We start from the raw sequence: 11,667 nt of genomic DNA, 5'->3' as shown, positions 1-11,667 counted from the left end.
CAAGGCAAACCAAGCAAATGGAGCAAACAAAAATAACACCAACAACATAGCAACCATCATATCATAGTTAGGAAGGCCATAAAAGACCTTCAGAAGGTAGTCAAAGCAAGCCCTAGTGACTTGCAAATAAAACTAGTGTTCAATGGCCATACAGGCCTAACCAACCACAGGAACCTTAAGGGTTCCCAAAAACCTAACATTGTTTAAAACATTACAGACATTAAGTGTTTGCTAAGAAAGCTACGAATAAATATCAGTTATCAGAAGGCTTGGAACCTTCAGCCTTAGACTTTTTGGCTTTCTTAGTCTTCTTCATCTTAGCACCTTCTTCGCCACCAACCGCAGAGGTCTCTAAACCAGCATCCTTTGAAGCTTCAGGCAAACTCGAGAGGGTATCATCACTATCCCCAGAGTAGGACCTCTTCCTTGACAAGGAACCCAAAACCTCAGCACAAACTTTCTCATTCAACCCTCAGGCTTCAATTCCTGTAAAACAGACAAAGGCTTACCAAAGCAAGATGATACTTCATGAATGTAAGGGTAAGTTAGCCTCTCCATCTGCTCAACAGAAGCCTTGAAGATATCAGAAGCCTCGGGGCGGAACATGGGTGACTTCTCCAAGGGTTGTCCAGACTCATGAAGTTTGTAGCCAGCAGTAAGGCCTTGATGCTTCCCCAGGTTCAAAAGCTTGGTGTAAACATCACCAAGGGCAGAGTTAAATTCCTTGGAATGCAAAAGATAAGTCACAACCTGCTGGAAACCATGCTCGATCAACCATTGATTGTCCGCAGTCACTTGACCAAATGAAGCTTTCAACCCTTCCTTTTCCTCACGAAAAGCCTGCTGCTGGACAGCCAAGGCCTCTCGATCAGCCTTCAACTTCAACAAGTTAGCTTCAAAGCTCTTCCTCAGGTCACCCATCTCAATATCATGCATCTTTTTCAAACCATCAACCTCCTTCTTCCACGCTTCTTCCTTCTCTGCAAACCCAGCTATTTCCTTCTTCATTGATGCTAGGGAAGATTTCATCTTATCCTTCTTCTTAGAGAAATCCTCATACTCCCGCATCCTTTGGCGAAACCGAGTAATCCCTTGGGGAAGCATGGCAGCAAGGTTACAGGTGGTTAAAACCATGCGAGACAACATAAAGTCATCATCCATCTCAGCAATGGTTTCACGCACAGAAGGAGGAGCAAGATGACTAAGAGCATCCTCACAAACAGCAGCATCCTTGAAGGTGTCATCATTCTTCACTTGCCAAGCAGGCACATAAGTATCTACAGGGTTCAACCCTTCAACGTCCCTGCTTGAAGATTCCTGAACAGGAACAACCTTCTTGCCTCGAACCTTCTTACCATGAACAACCAACTCCTTGTCCTGTTCAACACCCGCTTCAACTTGATCCTCTGAAACTTCAATATCATCAGTCAAATCCACCGGCTCAGTAGAAGTGGATTGAGGACCAGCTTTCAGCAAACGATGAGAAGATCGGCGACTTGAAGACTTGGGGGCATTAGACTTGGTAAAACCCTTAACGTTGGCAACACTAACATAACCCGTGCCCTCAAACCTTTGCTCGGAAGTCCTAACCACAACATTCTCACCCGGAACAGACGGGGCATCCTCAAACACAACATCGGACGTGTCGTCACTCTTGATAAAGTCTAAAGCAGACATAACTGGTAAAAACAAAACAAAAGAAAATAAGGCATAAGCAAAGTAAAATAAGAAGAGGCATAAGGGAAAAAATGCATACCAATGCCATTTCTCATTAACACCGGATCCCGATCGGCTTTTCCCCAAATATTACTAACCCCTAAAAGCACTAACAAATGTTCGGGAAAGGGACGAACCCTCGAAGGGCACCCCCGAATGGCTGAAAGAAAAGCATCGTTCAAATCTGATTCAGAAGGCTCCGGATCATTAAGAACAGCATCCGGACGCCTCCACACCATTTTGAAAGGAACGATAGAGTCAGAAACCCAGAAAAACCGATCCTTCCAGGACCCAAGCGTTGTAACCATGGATGAAATAAGACAAGTATCAACCTTTGATGTCTCAAAGGTGAACCAATCACCATTTTTGGCTAAACGAAAAAATCTCCGAAAAAGCAACAAAGAGGGATCATACCCAAGAGCACGACACAACATTTCAAAGTGCAAAACCCTAGCCATCCCCTTCGGATGAACTTGCCCAAAAGAAACACGATAATACTCAAGCAAGTTCAAAACGAAAAACGAAAAAGGGTAACGAAGATTAGACCACTGAAAGTGACGACAATACAAAGCAATCGAACCAGGATTTGGTTTGTCAACAGAAACATCGCAAGAAGGGGCAGTTGGATTAAATTTTTTATCAATACCATATTCAAGACAAAACAGGTCTACTTCCTCTTGTGTCATTCGAGAGAATGACCTCGCTAAATCCTTAAGGGCACCCATGATTGAACAAAGTAAAAACGAAAATGGAGAAGAGAAACTAACCTGAGGAAGGAAACTGTGAATGATTGTAAGTAAAATGAAGAAATTTTACAACTTTAAAATAAATAAGATATTAAAGCAGGGGTAATAAAGGTAAATAAATGGTTCCTGTAAAACCGCCGCCTGACACATGTCAATCAAATCAACTGTCAAATCGTTTCAAATTCAAAATTCAAAAAAAGTAACTGCCTCAAACCTTTCAAGCCTCCAAGCAACGAACCCTTGAAGCCTTTAAAAGACATGCATAAAAGTCAGAAGTCTTTGAGCATATTACCCCAAAAACCTCTGACTTGGGGGGCTGACGACGGGGGTAGCCCAAGGATAAATAAAATGATTAATATGCAAAGAGCTTAAAAGGTTGAAAGGTTCATCGGATGAAAAGCTGTAAAATGAGGAAATCGAGAAATAGTAATCAGTCATGTCCAAGGACTCGTCTCACCAACTCATGCTCACCAACTCACAAAGTCAGAGCAGGTCTGCACAGGCACACTCTATTAACCAGGGGTCCAAAGCCTTCAACCCCAAAAGGGGAAACCCTCCATTGCAAACAGGTTTCGCTAGTCTTGTTTATGCCATTTCAGGAGATGTCTTCCCCTATAAGAAGACAGCTCATGTTCACTTCTAAGACATTCCGAAAAGGCAGAGATTCCTTAATCTCTAGTCATTCAAAGAGTTCTTTGTCACTTCCAAACAACTCTTCATCACATTCATTCTATTTGCTTTCTTTTCTGGATTCGAGCTGGCCTCGGAGAAAGAACCTCAAAGCAAATAACAAGTACATACTAGTGAACCTCCTTCCACGTTTTGCAAACGTGGAGGGACCCCGCGACCTGCGTTAGGCAAAACTGAACCTTTCAGCCTTTTTGCCTAACCAGCTTAGCTACCATCCTTGGTCCCGTGTTTGTTGCATCAACAGTGGCTTAAGGTAGTTTTTGTTTGATTTGATCAACATCCAACATCACCCCTGTGCCCACGTTTCCTATATTTCCTACATTTTCTTTCATATCTCAATTATATCCTTTGTTTGAGCAATAGCAGCAGTGGTTAGTCATTTTGATTAAGTATTTCATTTGTTAGCTTATAGAACATGTTTTGATTACGGAAAAAGGAAGAAATATTGATCTAAAAAGATTGTGTCTGCTCTTTAGTTTATTTGTTAGGCTATGGTTGAAAATTGAAATCAATTCCTGTTTTTTATTGGATTTGATGGTTGCAGAATTTAATAATGAAAGATTAAATTATAAAAAGGGTAAATTGGTAATCTTATAAGAAAAGGGGAAATATGTAATTAATCTTATAGGTTGGGTAAATATGTAATAAAGGCTCTTAATAGGGGGATATATGTAAATATCCCTTATTTTGAATTCAACAGGATGGTTAGTGTTTATATTTATTTTGAGTTGTTTTGACTTCTTAATTGTAATTTGTATTTGATTGGTAGAAAACACAACAATTCTAATTCATTTTTTTGGTTTGGATTATTGGAAAGTTATTATCTATTTCATAATCAATTTTTGCAGATTATTATTTTCAGAATTTTGTTGAATTTTTTAAGAATTTTTGCATAATTTTTTTGCAGATTCTTTTGCAGAATATTTGTAGATCTTTTGCAGATTTTTGTAAATTTTTTTGAAGATTTTATGTAGAAATTTTTGCATCATTTTTGAGTTTTTATGTTATTTAAAAAAATAATAAAAATAAATAAACATTAACCAAATAAAACAAACTTAAACTACACCCATCAATCAAGAGGCTCACGTCAGCAAACCAAAACGCCCCACGCCAGTAAAGGATCATCCACCCTCACCACCACGCCACCCCATAGGGCGGTGTTCCTGACGTGGAGAGACTTCCACATTATCACCACACCTACCATTCTGTATGATATTACTGGTAATAAAATTCAAGGATAGATAGGATACAATCATACATATATACCTACGAATTCCAACATATTCCATCATTAATTACGTAGTAATTCTATATTGCTATGCTATCAAGTGTTACCTATGCCACACTTCCACACCATATTTGTTGGGGACCACATTCATCGATATTAAAATTAGTATGAGAATAACTTTTGTTCATGTGACTAACAAAGGATCCCTCACAACTACTTGTATGAAGATTGTTTATATATGAGTGTGCCTAATAATACTTAATATGATTATTAAGTTTGTTTAAATGGTTGTGCCAAACGTTTTGTACGTTGATTTGGAATTTTGGACAAATATCTTAAGCTCGCAATCAATATTTTGCTTATACAAAAGAATACCCACATTTTATACTAAAAACTTTGATAATCAACTCCCGCCGCAACGCGCGGGTAGCGTTAACTCGTTATATACAATTAGCATCGTTGTTTATTTAAACCATGTAGATGTTTACACTATCGAATGCTATGAAAACCTTTCATAATCACACATCACGCTTCCGTTACAAGTGGGTGTGACATTCGACACGTCTACACGTGTGTTGGATTCCGCACTTTATAATGTATGTGATTCTGAGTTTATCGACCTTGTGAGGTGCATCGGAACCTTCAATATTCCACCAAAATGACTAAGGGTTTTTTTTAGATCCTCGAAGATTAGACGATTGAAGACCAAGTTATATTGGTTTGCGGATGATGGGGGACTCGAAACTCTATTTGATTTGCATGTCTTCCAAGGAGTTCAATTTGCAACTGATCGTTGTTCTCCATGCCGGAAGGAGTCTTAGTCAATGCGTGATGTGCCAAAAACTCAAAGATATAGGACAAAGGAGGGCTTTAGACATCCTGAAATGTGATCTATGAATAAGCACCAAAAACCATATGTGTACTTTATCATACCCTTTATCGTAGCTAAGGGCCAACCCCATGATATAAATAAACCATATAAGTTATCCTTCTAATTCTTTCTAAAAGAAAAGAAGTAGTTTTGGAAAAAGAACTACAAAAACAAAAAGTTAATGTGATTAGTCTTATATAAATATGTGAATGTAAGCTTGACTTTATGTCTTTATGTTGCTTCAACCTGTTATATAGGTTATGTTTCTTTAATGTTAGGCTTCCACCACTCATTTTGTTATTGATAGCTTTTTTTGGCGTGCGTGTGTGTATATATATATATATACTGTTTTTTCTTGTTTTTCTGTTATTTGTTTTGGAAGTAATGCTCCTTTCCCTAAGGATAAAGATAAGATTTGCATATATCCCGTGATCCCCAAACCATACCAATAGATTTAATGTGTGTGGAATTTATATATTGGCCATGGTTGTTATATAAAATAATAAACTACCCATCACGTAGTTCTAGAAGTTAAAAAGAAAAATAGTTTAACAAGAAAATAAGAAACTAAATACAAAACAATAAGAGTAAACTTCTGTTTTGCTCCCCGTTGTTTGGTCGTTTTAACGGTTTTGTCCCAATCTTTTAAAAATAGCCATTTTACTCTCTGATCTATTTAACTTTTCTTCATTTCACTCCTCGTCGCTAACTCTTTCTAAAATGTTTGTTAAAGGTAAGGGTATTATGGTAATTCTATATATATGTATTTAAATTGATTTCTAAAATCCATTTAATAATATATATGTCTATGTATATAAGAAAAAACCCCGATTTCACTCTCTCACTATGTCTCTCTCTCCCCTCTCTCTCTACAACCAGTCACCGTCACCTTACCAAATGGTCTACCAGAGAAGCAATGGAGATAAAATTGCAGGTGGCGAATCTACCAGAGTAGTGTCCAATCTTGAGAGTAAAACAATTGTCGGAACCCTAGACCACAACCATCGACGCCGTCTGTCAACGGTTTAAGACATGCCCTTTTGGAGATAAAACAGCGAGATCTAGAACTAGTTAAACCTCCACCACCACAAAGTCGGACAAAAAAACTCTAACTCGTCGGCAAGACCTAAGCCAGTCAAAGTTCCAACACCATCTCTGTGGACCTAACCCACCCTCACCACCACGACCACTGTTAGACTAACCACCAATGTTGTGAGTAGATCTGCTCTTAGGTTTCTTGGTGTGTAGATCTGCAAATCCCAATTGTTGTTTCAAATCTTGTGTGTGGATCTGCTCTAGGGTTTTAAATATCGCCAAATGATTCAAATAATGAGAGATAACTTCAACAGGTGGTGGTGGCAGTAGATGGCGGTCGGTAGGTGGGTGGTTATGGCAGCAGGAGGTTATGGTTACAATTGAGAAAGAGAGAGATAGAGAGAGAGAGAGGTGGCAGCCGGAGGTGATGGTGGTGGTTCTTGGTGGCGACGACTGGTTCTGGTAGGTGGTGGTACATGGATAGAAAGAGAATGAGAATCAGAGATATGGCTTATTTTTATATTTTAGTAACAAAATAACAATATGAATCTTAAAATTTTAATATGTAATTGAAAATGTATCAGGAAATTACTAAAATACCCTTACTTTTATCCTTAAAATTACGAAAATACTCTTCTAGTAAACATACAATATGGATGGAGTTTAGGACGAGGAGCAAACTGGCGACAAAAACGAAACATCAAGGAGTAAAATGGTTATTTTTAAAGGATTGGAGCAAAACCGTTAAAACGAATAAACCACAGGGAGCAAAACAGAAGTTTACTTAAACAATAATTTGACTGGTATTAGAACACTAAGTCTTCATCTTTAATTTTTAAAAATTTCTCCTGTTTTTCTTCTACATTCAAATCTCCGTCTTCATCTATATGCCCATCTCTAAAATATAAAAAATTGAAACTATAAATTTCTATATATATAGAGATTCACTATCTAGAGCATTCACATTGGAATCATCATCACCGGCCTTCTAATTTTGCTAAAAATACCTTTATCACTAAAATTTGTTCATCTTTTAAAACCCCTTAAATCTAATTTTTTATATTTATTTCTATTTGATTAATTTTATAATGCTTCTTTATTAATTTTTATATTTCTTCCTGTTAATGCAACAAGTAATAGACCAAGGATGATAGCTGGGCTGGTTAGGCAAAAGGGTTGAAGGGTTCAACCTTGTCTAACGCAGGTCGCGGGGTCCCCCCACGTTTGCAAGACGTGGAAGGAGGTTCACTAGTTTGTTCTTGTTGTTTGCTATGGGCCCTCCTCTGAAGTTCATTCAGATTTGAATGAAGGAGCAAACAGAATGTGTATGTTGGAAATGACAAAAGAGTATCTTGCGAGAAGCAAGTATTTGGTGATATATGGCCAGGGATTTAGTGAAATCAAGACTGCCCTGGAATGTCCTGGAAAGTAAATGAAGTGTCACTTATATAGGAGAGGGCATCTCCCAAAGAAGAATGCTTTTGACTAGTGTCCCTGCTTGCAGTGAGGGGCTTACCCTTTTGGGGGTTAAAGCCTTTTGACCCCTGGATAATAGAGTGTGCTCTGGGACCTGCGTTACTTTTGCGGCTAGTGGGTTGGTGAAGTGATTCGGAGATGTGACATTCTACTGTTCTCATACTACTTTACTTCACCTCTATGACTTTTTGACCTTCGAACCCTTTAACCCTGTGAGCTCTCAAGTATTTTAGTCATTTTATTTTGTCTTGGGTTACCCCCGTCATCAGCCCCCCAAGTCAGAGGTGTTTGGGAGGTGAGCTCAAAGACTTCTTACTTTTTTACATGTGTTTTTATTGACAAAAGGTTTCAAGGTGTTCAAAGCTTAAAGGCTTGAAAGGTTGGAGTCAGTTATTTTTTGAATTTTAAAAACTGACAACTGATTTGACTGATGTGTTGCAGTTCATAGGGCAGCGGTTTTTGCAGTCTTTAACTGTTTGCCATTATAACCCTATTTTGGTTTTTATGATAGAAAATAGTCATTCATTCTTCACATTATCCCTTCAAGTTTCTCTCTGCAATTTCGTTTCTTTACTCCAAGGTTAGTCCCTGCTTCTTCTTTTTCTCCTTACTTACTTCGTATTTTTTCAAAAAATGGGTGCTCGTAAGGATTTGTCGAGATCCTTTTCTCGATTAACCCAGGAAGAAGTAGAGTTGTTTTGTATGGAATATGGTATTGGGACTAAATTTAAACCTACTGCTCCTGCGTGTGATGTATCAATTGACAAATGTCCGGTTGGTTTTATCGCTCTTTATTGCCGTCACATTGAGTTTTCGAACCTCCGTCATCCGTTTTCCCTGTTTGTATTGAACTTATTGGAGTATTACCGAGTCTGCTTTGGTCAGATTCATCCAAAGGGTATGGCTAGGGTTTTATATTTCAAAGTTTTGTGTCGTGCCCTTGGTTATGATCCTTCGCTTTTGCTTTTTCACCGATTTTTTCGATTGGCCAAAAACGGTGACTGGTTCACTTTTGAAATATCCAAGGTCGATGCTTGCCTTATTTCTTCCATGGTAACCACCCTTGGTACCTGGAAGGACCGTTTTTTCTGGGTTTCTGACTCTATTGTTCCTTTCAAGATGGTGTGGAGGCACCCGGATCCTGTTCTCAATGAACCGGAACCCCCTGAATACGATTTGAATGATGCTTTTCTGAAAGCCATCCGGGAGTGCCCTTCAAGGGTTCGTCCCTTTCCTGAGCATTTGCTAGTCTTGTTAGGGGTTAGTAAGTCATGGGAAAAGGCTAACCGTGATCCGGTTCTGATGAGGAATGGCACGGGTATGCATTTTCTTCTTCACTTTTCTTGTGTTTTTCTTAATTTATGTCTTATGTTCTTGTCTGTTTGTTGTTTGCAGTTATGTCTGCCTTGGATTTCATTAAGAGTGACGATACTTCTGATGTGGTATTTGAAGATGTTCCCGTTATCCCTGATGAGAATGATGTGGTTAAAGGTACTAAACAAAGGTTTGAGGGTACTGGATATGTCGGCGTTTCCAATGTGAAAGGTTTTTCTAAACCTCTTGCCCTCAAGGCTTCAACCCGGCGATCCACTCGTCGTTTAAAGGGTGTTCCTCAATCCACCTCTACTGAACCAGTGGAGTTGAGTGATGATATCGAAGTTTCTGGGGATCAAGGTGTTGAAGTGGGTTCTGAAAAAGAGAAGAAGCTAGTTGTTCATGGCAAAAAGGCTTCAGCCAAAAAGGTTATTGCTACTCCTGTTCAGGGTTCTTCGAGCATGGATGTTGAAGGGTTGGATCCGGATGCGGTTTATGTGCCAGGTTCGTCGGTGATGATTGATGACAGTTTTAAGGATGCTGCTGTTTGTGAAGATGCTTTGAGTCATATTGCTCCTCATTCAGTTCATAATACTATTTCCGAGATGGATGATGACGTGATGTTGTCTAGTATGATTCTAAGCACTTGTAACCTTGCTGTCATGCTTCCTCAAGGCATTGCCCGTTTTCGCCAGAGGATGCAAGAATATGAAGAGTTTTCTAAGAAGAAAGATAAAATGAAATCTTGGATGGCCGCAATGAAGAAGGAGATAAGTGGTTTTGCTGAGAAAGAGGAGGCTTGGTCAAAAAAGGTTGAAGATTTGTCGAAGCAGCATGAGATTGAGATGAGTGATTTTAAGAAGAGTTTTGAGGCCGATCGATTGAAGCTAAAGGCAGGCAAGGAGGCTTTGTCTGTTGCTCAGAAAGCCTTTGATGATGAGAAGGAAAGCTTGAAGGCTTTGGTTTTCCGGGCTACTAGTGATAACCAGTGGTTGATTGAGCAGGGCTTTCAACAAGTTGTTACTTATCTGCTTCACTCTGCTGAATTTAACTCTACTCTTGGTGAGGTTTACACTAAGTTGCTCAATTTGGGAAAACACCAAGGCCTCATTGTTGGTTATAAGTTGCATGAAGCTGGGCATCCTCTGGAAAAGTCTCCTTTGTTTCCTCCTGAAGCCTCTAATGTTTTTAAAGGCTCGGTTGAACAGATGGAGAGGCTGACCTATCCTTTTGTTCATCAGGTTTCTTCTTGTTTTGGTAAGCCTCTTTCTGTTTTACAGGACTTGAAACCGGAAGGCCTTAATGAAAAAGTTTGTGCTGAAGTCTTGGGTTCCCTTTCGAAGAAAAGATCCTATTCAGGAGATAGTGATGACACTCTTTCAAGTGTGTCGGATGCTTCGAAGGATGCAAGCTTGGAGGCTTCAGCAGTAGGTGGTGATGGTGGTGCAAAAGCTAAGAAGTCCAAGAAGGCAAAAAAGGCCAAGGCTGAAGGTTCTGGGGCCTCCAAGCCTTCTGCCAATGTTTGATGATTATTCGTAGCTTTCTTAGCAAAAACAACTTGTGGTTTGTAATATTAACTTTGAACAATATTAGGTTTTGCAGGAACCCCTAAGGTTCCTGTTACGTGGTTGTGCTTTTAGGCCTATATGGCCTCTTGAACAATGTCTTATCTTGCAAGTCAGTAGGACTTGCTTTAGCCTGTGCTTTGCTGAAAGTCTTTCGGGGCTTTCTCTGTTATGGTATTATGTTTAACTATATTTTGCATTTTTATACTTGTGCCTATTTTGTTGAGGCAGCTTGGTTGGTTTTGAGCTTTCAAGTTTTTAAGCTTTTTGGCTGTCTATAGATAGATTGAAACCTTTGAGGTTTCAAGCTGTTATCTTGGGTGCTTGAAGCCTTGAAGGCTTTCTAGTGTTTTGGTTTGACTTTGTTTGCGTTTTACAAGTTTTGTTCAAGTTGCATTGTTTCTGTTTTCTTATAACCTTGTCTTTGTTGAGTTTGTGTTGCCCTTATGTTTTTTATACCTTAAAGGGTTCAGTGCTGCAGTCACTTAGCCTTGGTATTTTTAACAAGAAGGTATAGCACCTATCCTATTTATTTTCTTGTTTTTGTAAGCTTGTTTGTTGATTATTTTTCTAAGGAACATTTGGTGTAGGCTGTCCAAACCTATCTATAAGACTTCTTGGTTGTTGCTAATAAGTCTCATGGAGTTGTGTTGATCTAGGAACTCACCCCTTATATAGGTCCATTCAACCCTTGAACCTATTGAGCGATGTGGCCTGGGAGCTCAACCCCTTACATGGCCCTTGCCATGGAGTTTCTTGCTAGGTTCTCAACCTGCTCTTAGGATAGAAAGACAAATTTAATAAAACAGCTTCATTCATTCAAGAGATATTTTTACAAAAGGTTTTCATCGTTCAACTCTTGAAATGCAATATTGCAAAATACAAACCAATCTTTCCCGCTTAGACATGAAACTTTTTCAAGGGTTTTCCATTCCAGTGCCTTGGAAGCCTTTTACCTTCTTGTTCAGCTAGCTTATTGGATCCACCCTTGTGTGCTTCAAGGATGGTGTATGGACCCTCCCATTT

This window comes from Helianthus annuus, chromosome 17, assembly GCF_002127325.2.
Source record: "Helianthus annuus cultivar XRQ/B chromosome 17, HanXRQr2.0-SUNRISE, whole genome shotgun sequence".
Classification (NCBI taxonomy): domain Eukaryota; kingdom Viridiplantae; phylum Streptophyta; class Magnoliopsida; order Asterales; family Asteraceae; genus Helianthus; species Helianthus annuus.
The sequence above is the reverse complement of the archived record's forward strand: the minus strand, read 5'-3'. Positions refer to the sequence as shown.